At 39.8% G+C, this 19160-nt stretch overlaps 1 protein-coding gene across 1 annotated transcript in view; it reads right to left on the minus strand.

Annotated features, from left to right (window-relative positions):
* The window catches only part of NMBR (neuromedin B receptor), a 376875-nt gene that overhangs the window by 120532 nt on the left and 237183 nt on the right, over positions 1 to 19160 (minus strand). The window lies entirely within an intron of this gene.

A 19160-nucleotide genomic window follows, 5' to 3' on the forward strand; every position in this document is an offset into this window, starting at 1 on the left:
ATGACATGGTCAATGTCAATATGTTCTGTGTTGACATAATGACCATGTTGGCATGGTAAATGTAAAATTAACATACAGATAGTCCATGGGCCACTTACATGTGTTTTTCCTACAGGCTAAAAATTGCCAAATCTATGCCATTCATAACCCCACTCAGGTTAAATACTAAATAACTATATGTGCTCAGTAATTGACATTTGTGATCCTTTTGTGATCATTTTTGGTTGTCTTAGCTTATCTTATCTTAAAACATGTTCAAGTTCCTTTCGACATACTGTACAGTAATACTGTGGCTGTCTGCAGTGAATCACACACAATTAGACAAACTAAGAAAATTAATAGATGTTTTTTCTCAGCTGTAGTTTTCATAGTGTACAAAAAATGTATGACATATTGAATCCATAAATACATTTCCATCTACAGTATTTGGATTTTCAAATCTACAAACCCATATCTTTTTACAGTATCATAACTTCAAAATTGTATCACAATTATATACTACTGAATTCTCATAATTAGTTTATAATTAACCAACATGTGTAAATGGCATATAGTGCATGGTTTACTTCATTAGCATTAAGCAATATTATTTATGTAATTACCTCCCAGACATTACTGTCCAATATAGCCCTGTCAACACAACACAACATTTTGACATCTGATCAGGTCTAAAAGAATTGCCCAAAATTAGTGATACCTCTACCATAATGCAGTCTGATATGGTCACCATCGATAGAATGGTGGAGGATTATTTTAATTATATTGTACAAATAGACATGTCAGACAGTCCCTTTGACTACTGGAAGAAATAAAAAACAATTTTGAGGCTATTGTACAAACTGGCTTTTCTTTGCTTAAGCTGCCCACCCTCCAGTGTGTACTCAGAAAGAGTTTTCAGAACAGAATTCCCCCCTGAATGGCTTTAAAATATAAAATAGAAATGTTACATTAGCAAAAGATAACTTTTACAAAATATTACTAGTATGACATTTATACAGTATGCTTTGCTGTTAAATACTTTTATAGAAATATTATACCCAGAAATTTTGAGAACCAGGCAGCTCAGAGCAAGGGTATGTTCCACTAAAGGGCATGCATATCTTATAGCTTCTAACAGCTTCTCCCAAGCATCTTATGATGACATTGCAGAAGATGGCTGACAAAACTATCCTCTTCCTCACATTGTGGTGGTGAATTGTGGATAATGGTCCTGATTCAGCAAGGAACACAGATGCTCATATGCACGCAATCGGTCGATGTTTGTGCTCTGTACATGTGTATGTATCACAGTGCGCAGACCCAGAGCACAGTGATTGACAGAAAGTGGCATTTGTGGGTGTTGACAGGGGGTGGTTGGGCAAATGCCGGCATGTCAGTGCATTTTTCAATGCAGTTGCAGGGGCGTGCATAAATTAGCCACTGTGTGGCTATAAGCAGCCAAAGCACTGGTAGCATGCGTGGTTGTTAGCTAAAGTCAGGGCTTGTGCAAGTGTGCATATGGGTCCGAAGTTACCGATGGTTTCACTATGTTCTCTCTAGTATACGACTGTGAGTAAGGGGAAGTGGGCGTCCTTATGTCAGGATGTGATTGCAATATGAGTGCAAACATTTAAATAGCACCGCTGATATTAGCAACTGCGGTGCGTGCGTGTAAGCAGTATAGCTATCCAAACTGAATCAGGCCCAATGTAATCTGAAGACAAGCCACAATTTTGTCTGTGCTACCCTACCAGCATAAGAAGCAATCTAGCAAGTAATATACTTTACAAGAAGGGCATCACAGGGTTTGACCTGGGACAAACATAGTGTCTCAAGACACTTTAGAATAGAACATTCTGGGGACCCCAAATGACTGTCAGTAGTAGGTAGAGAGTTTATTCCCCCCACTTTGAGAGTGGAGGATAGATATCACAAGTTATGCATCAGAGAAGCGTATTGGATGCATGCCTTGCATACTCTATACCCTGAGGGGTTAAATGAAATGGTAGAATTAGACTTCTAGACTCATGGGTGCTATTCATATAGGGTGATCATGTCTCCCCTGTTACAATCTGGTGATTATAATAGTGTACTAGGGGGGAATTTTCTTTCCCTTTTATTTATATATATATATATATTTTTTTTTTTTTATGGTATCATTTATTTATTTATTTATTATTATTTTTTATTCATATCTAATTTTATTTATTAAGTGTTACAGTTTGTTTTACCTATCCTCATATAAGTATTCACAAACATTTATATGTGTGTACAAATCTATATTATTTTATATTATATATAATTCCTAATTTTTTAGTTTTATATGATTCTTCTTATATATGTGCTGATATTCCTTTTCTTTTCACTCAATGAAAGATATAAGTTGAATTTTTAGTCTTATTAAATTATTGAAAGCTGATGATTCACCAATGCTCTGATAGGTCACTACCTGTATAAATTGTTATTCATGGACAGAGTGGTCATCTCAGCCTTTTAATAAAACCCCTGTGAGATGGGAGAAACGTGTTCAGAGAGAACTCTGATACCTACATTTGTTCCTGTGAAACTTCAAACAGATTACATGGAAACATTTTCCAGCTGGGATTTATCCATCCACTGCCTCACACCCTGGTGGCAGTGCATACAACCAAGGGTTAACTGGAGTGTCCAGGCTCCTTGCTGGAATTTCTAGACCCCCTGCAGTTTGCATCCATGGTGAGTGGCAGATCAGCCTGTTGTAATCAGCATCCCCGCTGCATGTGCTTTTGCTGGAGGGAGACTGCACTGTACCAGTGTTCTCTAGCTCAACACAGGAGATACATTGTATTTCCCCCATGCAGTGTAACAATCTTAGTTCTCATAAGAGGCACACTGCATCCATACTACCACTTTAATACCATACAAGCCTCCAGGGATATCTGGATTATTATTGTTTAGCAGACGGGCAGTGGTGAGTCTATTGTGTTTAGGAACACCTTTTTTTGCTGGCTTTCCCTCTGGTGACAGGAAAGCATCTATATCACTGTGCTCATGCCAATTGTGACCCTCTTTTACAATCAGAACTCACAAGCATCTTTTTTCTGCAAAGCAGGACTCTATCTTATGTATTTTGACCTTTTTTAAAAGTTTATTTCAGGATTATGATATATATCCATTTCTTATGTGTATACTGATGCATATTTGCACCTACTGATTGTCCATTTAATATTCAGGAACTGCAGTTCTTTTTCATGTGTATTTAAGTATTAAACATTTGGTAAATGTATTGCTCCATTCTGCTCTTTATGCTTTAGTGATCCTAAGTGCAGACATACTTATATTTTCATACAATTTCAAGATGTTGACATCCCTTGGATACTGGCAAAGCACCCAATTCTGACTTACTTAGTGGAATCGCATAATTTCATCTCCTCCTTCAGTTTCTCAAACTACTTTTCTAAAAGTCTAATTAGGGGAATCATCTGACTCAAGCTGGCAGAGTCTGAACTCACTTCACAGGTGACTACTTCAACTAGTTTCAGCACTTGCATAACATGGAAAGTATTCTCCAGTGTGCTGGACTAAAGTTAATTCCTCCTCTTTTCCCTATGTCATGGCTTGTTGCTATTTGTCCATTCCCTGAAGCATATAAAGGGTGGATTACTACCTTGTTACTACTTCTTGCTTCAGTTGGTGACATGGCAAATTGAACTTTACTTGCAGTTCTGCAATCTTCTACATGCAGTTGCTGAATGGCAAAAATGTCCCAAAATGTTTTTGTGGCAAAGACTGCAACTCTTGTATGACCATGTCATTTTGTAGAAAAAAATTCCACCTTTAAGTTGATTGTGTGAGCAAAAGATGGGACATGTTCAAATTCACCCAGCTATAGTATAATGCTCTTACAATATTTGTGGTGTTATCAGAAATCCTGTAGAAAGTCTAAGCGGAGTAAGCCATTTTGCTATGACACTCCTTAATTTTTCTAACAGGTTGACACTGCTATGCCTCTTAATGAAGCCAGAGATACAGAGAGTAGCTTGCCTGGGAATGAGCTGGTGTTTTGGGTTATCTACTGCTGCTGCTGCTGAAGGTGATACACCCACCCAGTGGACTGTCATAGTCATGTAATCTTTAGCTCTCCTAGTACTGCTTGTCCACATATCTGTGGTTAAGTGGACAATGAGTACAATGGCATTTTGTAGGGCAAGATTTCGTTATATTTAATTTCCAGGTACAGGTGAGGAATTGCTTTTTTTTTGGAACTGAGTAGGACTGAGTAGGACTTTAGTAGTGGGGACACTGGACCTAAATTAACTGTGTAAAACCAGATGCATTAATGGCAGATATTGGATGCAGTTCTAATACTAGCATAACTGTCATGGCTTCAGTGATTCACTGTGCAACTGGGTGACAGCTGTCATTCTTGCTTCCTCTTGCATAGGTTTGTTTAACAGTCAATTGTTTTTTGAAACTACTACTAGTTTTCTTGGTCCCCTTCTGGGATGAAGATCTACCCCCAGTAGCAGCAGGTCTATTGCTCAAAGATTCTTCTGAGGAATCCTGGATAGGGGTGGACTAAGTTACCCTTAGCAAATTGGATGTAGGACTAGCTCAGATCATTAATAAGGAGATTGAAGACTTAGGTGTTGACAGAGGGGATTGCAGGTGCTGGTATCTAGCTGAATGTGCAAGCATGAATGTGCTGCAAATGAAGTAACAGGGAAGAGGTTCCTAGATGGTTTATGTCCCTATCTCTACTTAAAGTGGCTTTACAAACACTACAGATGGCTTGACAACTGTTGTCAGAATTTGGGTAAATATAATTCCACATATAAGAGGTGGATATCTTTGTCTTATGCCCAGGCATGACAATGGCCTTCTTCTTATCATGAGCCAGAACAATTTTGCCTCACACAAACAATATCCTCATTATCTTCATCCTCATTAACGGTGTCAGCTATACAATTATTCCCTTCATCCTACTGCACCTCCTCAGTACAATCCACAATTTTTATGTTATGATATTTAATTGTGCTGCTTATCCTCACACTTGCAGAGGGTGCAGAAATTGTAGAAGGTGACTTTTCTACATGTCCTGTATCAGAAAGATCAGGCTCACACATAGCCCTCAGGGAAACTCTTAGGCTCTCTCCAGGGATTAGTGACATTTCTGCCTTTGAGCACTGGCTTTAGTAGATATCATTGAAATACTAGTAATGTCATGACTTGTGGCAGCAGCTGCAGTGCTAGTACTTGGTTGCTGCTCCTGCTATTCTATTGATTGTTCATCATGATCCATATCAATGACTGTGCAGATAATATTAAATAGGGCAATGGCCCTTGACCTACTGACCATTTGTGTTCTTAAACACAGTATCATGGCCTTAAGTTTTTTGAACTAACACAATTTTTATTTTATTTTTTAGAAAACAAACTGCCCACCTACTGCGACACACTGCACAAATATTAAGGTGGTGGATAAAGGGTTAATGCTGCCCTGCGGAGTATAACAAAAAAAAACCCACCAGTGTGCAGTTGTGCACCAAGGGTTAATGCTGCTCAGTTAAGTTACTTAAAGTGCCAGGGTGACTCTGACAACAAGTATTAATACTAGTAAGTATTAAGTTATTTATAATAAAGATGGTCCTGCACTATAAAAAAAAACAATGTTTTGCTAACTGCCTACATCAAAAACTAGCTCAGCCAGTATTACACTAAGGGACATGTGGGTCTTCACTCCTTCTATCTGGGTCCTCACTTTCCCTATCTAACATCCAGCAGTTCTGTGTCAAATGGCACCCAAATCATAGGGACTTATATTGGACCCAAAATAAATGAGATCCAACTCTGGGAAGATTACGTTTTGCCTCATTTTGGAATCCAAAAATGGCAGGGAGATCCGAGTCCCGGCTCAGATCCACTCGGATCAGGTAAGTTTGGATCGGTTTGGTTTCCTGAAAATCTAACCCACTCATCTCTAATGAGGACACACTTATAGTATAATTAGCCTGTGTTTCTACATAGTATACACAGTTAAGCTGGCCACACACTAGACCAACTTACATCCAACCAGCCAACTTGTTGATTGGTTGGAATGAAAATCTGGTAACGTATGGGAGTAAATGATGATCAGCAATTTGCTCCTAAATGTCAGAAAACAGATGAAAATGGTTCTCAGACAAATTTTTTAAATGTTTGATCTAAATAATTTGTTCAAACAACAGTTTTTGTTCATTTTATGGCGTTTGGGAACAAATTGCTGATTGTCATTTGCTTTCATTCCTTACCAGATTTTCATTCCAACCAATCAACAAGTTGGCTGGTTGGATGTAAGTTGGTCTAGTGTGTGGCCAGCTTTCGTTATATCACCAATCTCTATTTGGGTAAAATAGAAATTAGACACTGCAGTAAATATAAAATGATATTTTACCATTCATTTGACAAGTAAACTGAAGTTTAATTTTAGATGGAGAAAACAATACAGCACAGAAGTTGTGAGAGTTTTTTGTGTTAACTTCTTGAAGTAATTAAAATAGAATAATATAAAGCACCACTATTTATACTCAAATAACACACAACCTAAGGAAATCTAAAATTAAAACAAAAAAAGTATCTTTCCAATAGGACAGCTAGCAATATTTAAATCTGTTCATTTCTTTCCAGAACATCCACAAGTCATTTAATTTCTGACAGGTCTGTTTAAATAACTGATGAACACCATATTGCTATTCTATTTATACCTTCTAGAGATTAATTATTTTAGAACACTGTTTTAGATTTTTTTTTTAAAGTTCATTTCACCTGGTTGACATACCAGACACACACTCATGTCAGTCAAAAGAATAATGTACACAATCTAACCTAGAGTAAGTTACAAATATAATGCTGGTCATATAAATATCCACTCATTTACATAGGCTAGCACTCCTGACATCATCTGCCAAGTGCACATTTATCTTTCCTTTCTATTAACAGATTAAATTGTTATGAGCACAAGGTCAAATTTAATGGTTGTTAATATTAAATACCGGAAAGACATCCAAAATAATAATTTAAATTGATTTCCAAAAATCATTTATTTGACATTGAGCTTTGCTATAGAAACACATAGCTACAGTATACAGTGCTGCCCCAACCCTGCACAAGTATTATATGGGCTATTGTTAACATATATTAGAAGATTGATTAATGGAGTATTAAGCTAAGGATGTACTGTATCAAACTTTCTAAAGACGACAGGTAGACAAGTTGGGCATAGCAACCACTCAGCTTCTATCATTTTTCAGAATGTATTTGATAAATGATAGTCACAAGCTGATTTATTGCCATGAGCAACTCCACCATTTTTCCTTTATAGAAATTTTGATTCATCTTCATGACTCAACCTACCTTAGCATATTTTTTCCAATAAAAGCTAATTTTCCCTTTGAGTTGGGCTTACTGACCACTTAAAACAGAAAAGAGACACAAAATCTAAACGTATCAACATCAGGACAAAGGCCTATTCTCATGGGCACCAAGGAAGAGGAATGGGTATGAAGTACTCTGTTCTGTATGAGGTCCGAGGGCTGCAATGCAATGAAAGAATAACCACACACCCAAGATGGCATTGCTATGCTTTCTTTGACACACCTGCCATGGTGCAATTTCTGCAAAGGGTGCCAATATTCCCAATGGGGTGTGACTATGCCCAAATATATTTTTTTTCAAATGTACAAAGAATTTGGCATGTACTGTAAGTATAAATGTATATAGAGCACAGTACTTAAATATTTCAAATACTTTTTTTCTTTTGTAACATTCTCCAATTCCACAAATTCCAGACACTTAAAAGTGTAGAGAATATGATTAAATTATAATAAACATTGGTAATAATTATTTTTTATTTTTTCACTCATAATTTGTTGAAATGTCAAAAAGAAAAAATAAACAACATTTTATCAAATATAGATTGCCCCTTCAAAATACATCAGTAAACCAACATAAAAAAAGTGATGTATCTTTGTAAAGAAAAAAAAAGAAAAAAATACATAGTTTAAAACAATACAACATATACGAAAGAAAATGAGGTAACATGGTTCAAAAGTGACTGGTTAATTTAGAAAAATGGCACAGCTGCTGTTATAGATTGCAAGTTATATGACAAAGTCAATTGACTTGCTACCAGTGTTGGACTGGAGCATGAACTGCCCACCAGGAAAATGCAATGGCAGGGGCATGCAGAGGTGTGACCAGTCATTGGTTAGGTGTGGTCATCAATTTGAAGGGTGTGGCCATCCCACAGAGGATATAGGGCATAGTTTTATAATAATCTTTGCACCTTTTGGTCTATTAATAAGATGGGACAGAGAGGGACAGGAAAGTGACAGGAGGGAAGCAGCATGATGGAGAAGGGGAATATAGAGACAGTGTAGCAGGAGAAACAGAAAGTGTAGAATATAAATAGACAAAATGGAAGAAAAAAAAACATGAGGATTGTCAGACAGAGTAATGGGGAAGAGATAGCATAGAAAGAGTGAGAAGGTGTAAGATGGGGAGAGAAACAAAACTCAGGCAAAACCGGGGACAACTGTTAGTGTATATAAAAATATATAAAATAGCACTCTTAAATGCATATTGTGTTCTGTAACTGAGGGGTGGTTTAAGAGAGAAGGGGGCCTGTGTGCAGCCTCCATGTGGACTGCTCCTCTCCAGCAGCGCAGTAGATGCTGGCTTTGTGCCAGAGTCCATTGTGAATGAGTAGGTCTCTAGTCTTCTCTAATGCACATATCTCCAGGAAAATTGCTATCATGACATTTTTTCAGGTGATTTGTCTGCAGCGCCAGTCAACACGGGTCTCCAGAGAGGAAAGTATAATTATAAAGGTGTGTGGTGTTGGGCCCCCTGGACCAAATAACCCATGTGCACCACCCACCCTGCACACATTATAGATATGCCAAAGCTGTAATTACCATAACACATCCATCTGTCACACAAACTTGTCACAATTACAAAGCAATGGGAAAACTTCAGCCCTTGCAGTGCACCAATACCAGCACTATTACAATATAATATTATATGACCACCTTTATTAAAATAATTGTTCCCCATATTCCTGTAGTGTGGTGATCCCAAACCCATCCCCCATCCCCTTGAACCACTTGAACTATTTTACTTACCTTAGGTAATCTCTCGCTTGGCTCCTCATGCTGGCAGCTTCTCTCTTTCTGGCTTCTTCTCTGACAGTTTCTCCCAGCAGTTGCCATGCTGTGTCTCCTCTCCTGTATCATTCATGCTGGATTAGAAACTGACCACGCTCTGCCCAGATGCAGGCAGCATCCTGCTCCACCTCACCCCTGCAACAGCTTGGGCACCTCCAGCATCCAGCTCCACCTCCCCCCCACAGCAGCCTGGGCATTTCCCCCCCCACCCCCTGCAGCTAGCCCACTTTCCAGGCTCTGCTGCAGTGCTGCTCCAGACTCCTCCCCCCCATGTGCACTGACGGTACGTGGCATCACCGGCTCCGGCACAGCTGATTCCAGAAAAAAGAAATGAGTGATGTTGCACTGGTAGAGTCAGTGCAGAGAAACTGCTGCCCACTGCACACACTCACCCGCCTGACCCCACACAGTGACCAGTACAAGACCACTTCCTCCGGCAATAGAGGGCATGGTTATGAAGCAATGGGGCCCACCGGGGAATCCCCTGAATTCCAGAAGCCCAGTACAAGCCTGGTTGCTACTTAATATATTGCTTAACACTGACACTGAGGGGAAGATTCTGTGTCTGCATCTTTTGGAGATCGCCCAACTTTGACTTTATTTAAATGCCACTACAAAGCCCTTCCCTGGTATACATCCATGAGTAGGAATGTGCAGGGACTGAGATCCCCACTTGCAGCATCTATAGATGCACCATTGGTCACATCAGTGAAACTTGCACCAGACCTATGGCATGTGCAGTTTCTCTATTGTGTATGGTCTCATATGTGAACAGTTGTTCATCTTTGTATGCTACCACTTTCACTGACACTCCTATAACATGGCAAAATGACAGACCATCTCTGCATGTATGATAAGCCACCGACTAGGAACATCCACTACATTTCAATGCATGCATCTGAAACCAGAACTGCGACTCTGTACAGGCACAGGGGTATATTTACTACAGTGAGTTTTTAGAAGTGGAGATATTGCCCATAGTAAACAATCTGAGTTTACTTAACATTGATCTAGTATCTTCTAGAAGATAACAGCTAGAATCTGATTGGTTGTTCATTTGTAAATACCTGCACTTTAGTAAATATACCCTACAATCAAGATGCATGCATGGTGCAACTTAGATGCCTGCGCAGTAGCAAATCGTCACTCCACTACGTGCGACATCACCAGTGCATCCACCTCTGAATAAGGCCCCGAGTGTTCACATACCTGAGCCAACCCCCATCCCAAATCTCCCAGCCTGTCCTGCAACATCAACAAACATTTTTACCCAGTCCATTTGATAGAGATAAGCAAGTCTTGTAATCATCAGCGACATGTTAGGTACCTGCAGAGAGCGACTTTAGTCAAAAGTAACTGGGTTCCAAAGACTAATTTACCAGTAGAAGTTTCCACAGAGCTTATTCACTAGAAATGTCAAAAGTTATTCCAAGGTCAACTGCAATGCATTAAATCAGTATCTGGTTGAACACATTTAAGACTATTAGAATTTCAAGAAGTACCACTAAGGAGTTAAGTAACATATATGTAGCAATTTTAGATGTGTCTCTGCATAAATAGCAGAAATTAAATGCTTGTTTAATCCAACATAATCCTGTTATCCCCTCCGTCTATCAAATACATTGTATATCTATATCTGCCAATGCATACATTTTTAAACATATTACAATGAAGATCCCAAAATCCTGGGGCAATTGTAATTTAATCAATGAAATAGAAGGGTGATTATCAGTCCAAATTAAATTTCTCATGGTGGTATTTACAGGATGCAAATCGTTCTACAAAGCAGAAAGGACCACATCGGAAAAGAATACAATATACATGGAAAACTGATCATTTTAATTAACTGGAAATGGCCTAAGTATTAAGGTGGAAGATGCTTCCAGCATTTAAAATCAGATAAGGTATGACAGATTAAACAAGGAAAGATATAATATATAGTCCTAAATATGTTACAGTATATTTAACCTACAGTACCCATGGAAATGGAAACTCAGTTGTCGTCCCCTTCTAAGATTCTGCACCAAATGCTAGGGCTTCAGTTTTGGGGTTATTAATTTAGAAACTCGAGTTAGAATGGAATTCTCTAAAATATGCAACAATTCTATGAAAGCTATGTGTGGGTTATGGAAATCAAGCAATACATTATCAGCAAAAGCAGACAGTTTCAGCTCATGCCTTGCCTTGTCCCGCTGGCAACACAATGCAGAATTAAAGGGTTAAGTGCAAGATTATACAGTAAATAAGACTGTGGGCACCCCTGTCGAATACCACAAACATATATGACAGTATGTAGCCAATGTACTGTCAACAAAGCAGAGGGGCTCCTATTCAAAATCTGAAGTAATCTAACAAAATCAGGTCCAAAACCCTGCATATGTAACACTCTAAGAACATGTGACCATAAAACCCAATAGAAGACCTTATCAGTATTGAAACTGAGCACCATGTCATGTCTACCTTTACTTAAATGTGATTGGGTCATAGATTTCAGTCGGGTTTTCCACAAACCCCATTTGAGTGGGGTGTAATAAAAGGGGTAATAACGGCTGTTGGGCTATTAATTTAGTGAATATTTTCAAGTCTGGATTTAACAATGAGATAGGTCTGTATGATTGTAGGAGTATGGGATCTTAACAAGGATTTATTAATTTATTATCAGTTACTTATATAAAGCCAGCATATGCCATTGTGCTTTACAATTGGGAACAAAACAGTAATAAAACTACACTGGGTAATAACAGAAAGACAAAGAGGTAATAGGGCCCTGCTTGCAAGTTTACAATCTATAATGAAAAAGGTATTGATGAAGGATAAGTGCTACATATTGCATATTGGTCCAACCAGATTGCAGAGGGTGGGCTGCACGATCTATTCTCACATGAATATTGACTTATTGGTTAGCAGTGTGTGAAATTGAACACAGAAAGTATGTAAAGTTATGTGCAGACTGTATAGAAGGGGCTGTTATTGGGTGGAATAGCTTATGGAGGTTATGTGAGTTATGTGAGTTGTTCTGAAATTTGATAAGCTTGCCTGAAGAGGTAGATTTTCAGGAAATGCTTAAAGGTTTGGAGACTAGAGGAAAATCTTATTGCACACTTTGCAGTAGAGATGTGCTCATACCCCCGTGTTTTGGTTTTGGCAAAACCACCCTCAAGTGTTTTTTGTTCTGCTTCAGTTTTGGTTTTGGTTTTGGATTTTTTTTAAATTAATAAAAACAGCTAAAATCATGTAATTTGGCCATTTGATTGTTTAGCTGGCTGGCTAGAGTGAAACAACAGAGCAGCAGCACAAACACATGGCAGTTTTAAAGAATATACCACATCATAGCACTGCAGGGGCAGTGAGGATGGCAGTTTAATAAACTACTGTAAACGATCCTTTAGAATATTTTCATTAATCAAGAACTAGATCAGAGGCCCAAGGTCAGCATAGGTTAATAGAGATGGAATATTTAGTGGAAGCCACATAAAGGATTGATTGAGTTGTTGATTGATTGATTACAGTATTATTATAACTATCAAGAACAACAAATTGAAGAAATTATTTTTCCAATTATCAATTATTTCTATGGTGCCACAAGTGTTCCGCAGCGCCTTACAAAATACATAAACAAACAAGATTAATATACATTGCTACATTAGTGACCATAACACCCAGATAAGCAACAGAGCATAAGCAACCAAGTGTTAGGTGCCCTAGTGGAGAGTAAAAAGTAGATTCAAGTAAAATAAGGAGAAGCACAAGAGGGTAGAGGGCCTTTGTCATGTGAGCTTCCATTCTAAAGGGGAGGGGAAGGCAAACAGGTGTGACACAAATGGGGTAAAATGGAAAAAACTATTATAAACCAAGCTTCTAAAATCCCAATGAGATTTTTAAAGTGGAAACTAAATCCAAATAGCAAATCAAAGGCCTCAGTACAGTACAAGAGATTCAAGGCAGAGTAACAGCTTAGTTAAAGTTAATAATTATTGATTATATGATTTGATGATACTACTATGGGTCAGTGGAGAGGCTGCAGGAAAAAAGGACTATGGACCTCATTCAGACTAGGTCGTTGCGGCCGCAAGGTCGTAAGGGAAAAGGGGCTGGATATGCAAATGATGTACTCGCAAGTTGTGTCCTTAAGATCGGATCATTAGCTGGCCGACCAAGGGGAGGATGCGGCCGTAAGGCAAAAAATATGCCCCCTTCTTGTACGCATTACATGTCATCTCCGGCCATATAAGGATTAATCGAGACCATTGGTAACCATCGGAACTGGTCGTAGAGCTTAAGGTTGACCATACCCTCTCTTAAGCACTACGATCAGGTCAGTGTACAAACCACCCATGTCACGTGTGCCATGACACTACTTTGTTAATTATGCACTCCCATAAAACACCGTTTGCATAATTAGGCACGCCTGCATTTGGATCTCCACTCCCCCGTTTTCAAGCACCTTCCCCTGTTACCACCCACAAACGCCTCATTCTGTCACTCAAACTACCGACCTGGCTGTGTTCAAGGAGAGAGAAATTTCTGATCATAGCAGCTAGTTTGCACACGCGCATTGCAAATTTTACGCATGTGCTGTTTAGCGAACATCGGTGGCGTACGACCGTGCGGCCGAAACGACGACTCTGAATGAAGTCCTATATGCCTGGACGAGAAGCTGGTGATTGATGTCATTGCAAGTAAAAAAAGAACATGTACACCCCAGTAAAGTATAATAATATACACTGCCTGTCAAACACATACAATTTTTGCAAAGCCCATAATGAAAAGTGGTGCACAATGTAATTGTCCTTGGCCCCTCCCACTCACCTTTATTTTGTATATTAAAAAGGACATGCACAGTTTAAAAAACCAAGCACTTCAGCGACAGGGACCCTGACTTTTGTGGCTAAAGTGCTTGGTTTGCTTGGTCCCCCACAAACCAAGCTATCAATGGGCTTAAGGTGGCTAACAGTGTTGTTAATCACTGTCACAGTAGGAAGTTGTCATTATCATGCTCATCAGTGTTAGTGTCATCACCACCCAATGTTAGCTTATCCACACTGCAATCCACCATAATAGAAGTCTCTGTACTTTGTTGTAACTGGCAGGAAAAGCTTTTCCTGTTAGCATTTTTATTTAGTTTTTATGAAAATCAGTTTTTATACATTTTTTGGAAGTAGTTACCTATGCTAATCATTCTCAATGTTCACAGCTGTGCTAAACACTCTTTCCAAGTACACAATGGAGGGTAGGCAACTTAGGTAAAGCAAAGCTAGTTTGTACAAGGGGCTCTAAATTGCCTATTTATTCCTCTCAGTATTCAAAGGGACTGTATGAGATGATAATTTCTACATTGTTATTAAAATATATATCCACCATTCATAGAGGTGTCAATAATTGTGAGAAATTACTTTAAGCCTAAACAGATTTCATAATTTTTCACTCTGATGTGCTGAGTTGACTCATCATCATCATCACTAGCTGGTCACTTGAATAAGGTCAGTTTTTTCTGACAGCAGCATTTGCTGGAGAAATTGAAGCAGAATATGTCACCATGTCATGTGCCACTTGAGCTGACAACTAGCTTGCAAGGAGCTCTTTGCATCTCTTAAGATATGTGTCAGTTAGAATTAAAGACATTACATAAGACTTAAACTTAGGATCAAGCAAGGTTGCCAAAATGTAGTGATACAATTGCAAGATTTTGCATACCCTTTCATCCTTGTAAAGCAAAAATTATGTGAACACAGTTTGCTCTTCAGTCCTAGGGGTAAATTTACTAAGATTTGAGTTTGGTCGAGTTTTTTAGTTTTTAAACTTACTTTGCTTCACCAAAACTGCAGGTGAGTTTTCCCTTATCAGACTTGCAAATTTACTAAGAAGTGAGTTTAGTTGAAAGTGAGCTTTTCGATGGTGAAGCAGATTGAGTTTTTTCTTCCAAATTGCGAGTTTAGAGTAGAGTTTAGAGGTGAGTTTAAAGAGAGTTTAAGGAGAGTTTAGGTGAGATTACTCACCTAAGATTGCAGTGTTTTCTCTCTTCCAAACTCCCAAGGGATCCCTGGCCTGGGCTGATGCGTCGGCTTGGGGCCCGGTGAAAGGGCTCCCCTGGCTGTGGCATCAGTCTCCCACTAGAAAGGGTCTGGAGCTGGTTTTAAAAATAGGTGGAAACTCGGGCCATTTTTTTCAACCTATTTTTAAAACCAGGTCTGGCCTTGCTGCCTGGTGCTGGTTCTAAAATTACGGTGGAACACTATTCATTTTGTTCCACATAATTTTAGGAACCAGGACTGGCTGGCAAGTCTGGGGCTAGTTATGCTTTTGGGGTGGACCTTATGTAATTTTTTAAAAATAAATTCACTTTTACACATACAGGCAGAAACATACACAAACCACACTGATCTGTGTATGTTTCTGCCAAACTCACAGCTCAGGAGGTGGTCTATTTGAAACTTCTATTTCACAGTGAGTTTGCTACAAGAGATTGGAAACTTGACTCTTAGTAAATTTGCAAGTTGCTTCTTTTTCATCTAAATTACTTCCTAATTTGGCCGATGGTGAGTATTTTCAAGTTTGCAAACACACATGAGTTTTAACAGTGAAAAAAGAAAACTCAGTTCAAACTCACTTGAGTTTGCCTTTAGTAAATTTGCAAGATGAAAACAATGCCTAATCACGTGAGTTTGCAAACTCACACAAACTCACACAAACTAATTTACCCCTCAGTGTTCTTTTTGTGCACAGATTTGCCTGTTTCATATGTGGCCTTTTATTGTCAAAGCATATGGCTTATGGCAAGTTGACAATTTAAAAATTTTCAGCAGTAAATTTTTTATTTATAGTTATAGGTAATATTTTCTTTATGTTTGTGAAATACTGTTTATATTTGAGGTGCCTTTTACACCTTATTTCTCTTGGACCTTCTTTAGTAGATGTTGAAGAAGTATTATGCCGCTAGGGGGTATATTTACTAAAGTGCAGGTTTCTAGAAGTGGAGATGTAGTTCATAGCAACCACTTGGATTCTACTTAACATTTATCTAGCACCTTCTAGAAGAAAATAGCTAGAATTTGATCGGTTTCTATGGGCAACATCTCCACTTTTAAAAACCCTCACTTTCATAAATATAGCCCTATTACTGGGTGTCACGGCCAGGGTATTTCAGCATGGCGCTAGGCGGGTGTTACCTGTGAGGTCGTTGTGGCACGGGCTGTCTGGTGGCAGAGCTGGTGTCTGGCGGGGGGCTTTGGCTGCGCGCGTTGTTGTGCGGACCTGTTGTCACTCTGCGCTAGTGAGGCCTGGCGGCGTCTCCGTTCCGTTTGGCATGGGCGCCGCCATCTTGCCTTCTGGCCATGTGATGCAGCTGGCCAATCCTGGTGAGTCACATGTTCCCTCCAGCCAGTAACAGCATGGCATGGGGTATTTAGGAAGGGTCAGTGCCTTCCTTCTTTGCCAGCGCAACGTGTATCTCAGCCTAGCTGAGAGGGAGTTCTCTGTGCTTTCCTGTTCCTGTGAATTCGCTGTCTGCCAGTCTGCCTGTCAGCTTCTAGCTCCCACTGGACTACCCCACTTCCTCCATCACCCTTGCCCATACCTGAGTGCCTGAGCCTGCTGACATCCTGCGCTTCAGTTCACTACCTGTATACCTGGCTTGTTTATTTTCAGTTCACTACCTGCAAACCTGGCTTGATTATTTTCAGTTTCACTACCTGCACACCTGGACAGCTCTAATTGTTTCTACTTGGACATTAACCCTTTTACTCCCACCACAGAACTCTTGTGCACATTATATATTCCTGGACTTTTATTTACTGCCATTATATGTCTACTCAAGCACTTATTAAAAATTCTAGTTTTATTTTTAAATCTGCTTCTGTGATCGCTCCTGCTACCACCCCGGGTCCACAAACAACCCAGAACATCACAGTTTGCACTGGCCCCATGGAGCCGGCCACGGATCAGGAGTCAGGAGTGGATTTGTTCAGGTGCATTTCTGGTCGTTTAGAAAATCTGGAAAACATGCAGCATCAGATGGCTCAATTTCTGCAAGAGATGTCCAAGCGACAGGATAGTTTGCAAACTTCCTTTTCTACCCCTGAAGTACCAGCATCTACATCCGCATCAGCGTCTGGGAATACAGGAGGCAGATCATCTCCCCGCTTACGTCTTCCTTTACCAAATAAATTTGACGGCAATCCTAAACTCTGCCGAGGATTCCTAAATCAGTGTGACATACATTTTACCCTGCAGCCTGACAACTTTCTAACTGCAAGAACTAAAGTGGCTTATATAGTCTCTCTGTTATCCGGCCAGGCCTTGGAATGGGCTTCCCCACTCTGGGAGTGCTCAGATCCGCTGCTAGATAATTACGCAGGCTTTGTGTCATCCTTCAGGAGGATTTTCGATGAACCTGGGCGTACTGTATCAGCATCATCAAACATCATGACACTGAGACAAGGGGTCCGTCCTGTCAGTCAATATGCCGTGCAATTTCAAATTTTAGCATCAGAGCTCAAATGGAATGAGGAAGCCCTCACCTCGACCTTCTGGCATGGGTTGTCAGACCGACTAAAGGATGATCTAGTCACTCGAGAGCTTCCTACTAATCTGAATGACATGATTTCATTGTGTATCAAAGTTGACCTATGCTTCAGGGAACGTCAGGCTGAAAAAAACAGAACTGACCGGCAAAGGTCATTTACCCCCTCCATTTCTACCCGTCCCATTCCTTCCCCTACTGAAGAGGAGCCTATGCAGGTGAATCATACACACCTCTCTAAAGAAGAACGTCAGAGAAGAATGCAAAAGAACCTCTGTCTGTACTGCGGAGAGTCCGGTCACCTGCTGATTTCCTGCCCCCGAAAACCGGGAAATGCCAAATCCTAACTGACCCTGGAGACATCAAGTTAGGAGTTATGAACCCGTCTCCAAAAATTAAAGATTTCACGATTACCCTAGCCTTGGATCTTAAACCCAAACCTGTCTTTGCTACTGCTCTACTCGACTCGGGAGCAGCCAGAAATTTCATAACGTCTAGTTTCATAGATAAATTTCAGATTCCTTGTTTGTCTCTCAACCATGCCATCTCTCTGACCTCTATAGACGGATGCCCTCTAACTAACGGGATAGTCACCAAAGAGACTCAACCAGTATTGGTCCGAATTGGGGCACTTCATTCTGAGTTCTTAAAATTCCTGGTGATATCAGAGGCCTCTCAAGAAATTGTTCTTGGTCTACCCTGGTTACGTCAACATAATCCCAGGATTGATTGGAGTTCTATGCAGATTCTGTCATGGGGTATGGACTGTCAGAAATTCTGTCTTCCAAAAATTCGACCTGTGAGAAAGACAGTTCCATTAGTTTCTTCTGCCATTCCCAAGGAATATCAGATGTTCGCCGACGTTTTCTCTGAACAACAAGCAAATATCTTACCCCCTCATAGGGAATGGGACTGTCCAATTGAATTGATACCTGATAAGATACCACCTCGTGGTCGTACCTATCCGCTGTCCTTGCCTGAGACTCAAGCCATGACCGAATACATCCGGGACAACCTGGCAAAGGGGTTCATTTGCCCCTCTACTTCACCTGCCGGAGCTGGGTTTTTCTTTGTTGGCAAGAAGGACGGTGGTCTAAGACCATGCATCGATTATCGAGGCCTTAATGACATTACTGTAAAGAATCGATACCCTCTTCTCCTGATTACTGAGTTGTTTGATAGGGTCAAGGGCTCTGTCATTTTTTCGAAATTAGATCTAAGAGGGGCTTACAACCTCATTCGTATCCGAGCTGGCGATGAATGGAAGACCGCTTTTAATACCAGAGATGGACATTTCGAGTATTTAGTAATGCCTTTTGGATTGTGTAATGCCCCTGCTGTCTTTCAAAGTTTCGTTAATGAGATTTTCCGGGATCTGTTATATGTTTCGGTTGTTGTCTATCTGGATGACATACTGATTTTTTTACCCTCTGTGGCTAAACATCAAGAACATGTTAAAGAAGTTTTGACCCGTTTGAGAG

The sequence above is a fragment of the Taudactylus pleione genome, unplaced genomic scaffold (assembly GCF_031769625.1).
Source record: "Taudactylus pleione unplaced genomic scaffold, aTauple2 ptg000006l, whole genome shotgun sequence".
NCBI classification, from domain to species: Eukaryota; Metazoa; Chordata; class Amphibia; order Anura; family Myobatrachidae; genus Taudactylus; species Taudactylus pleione.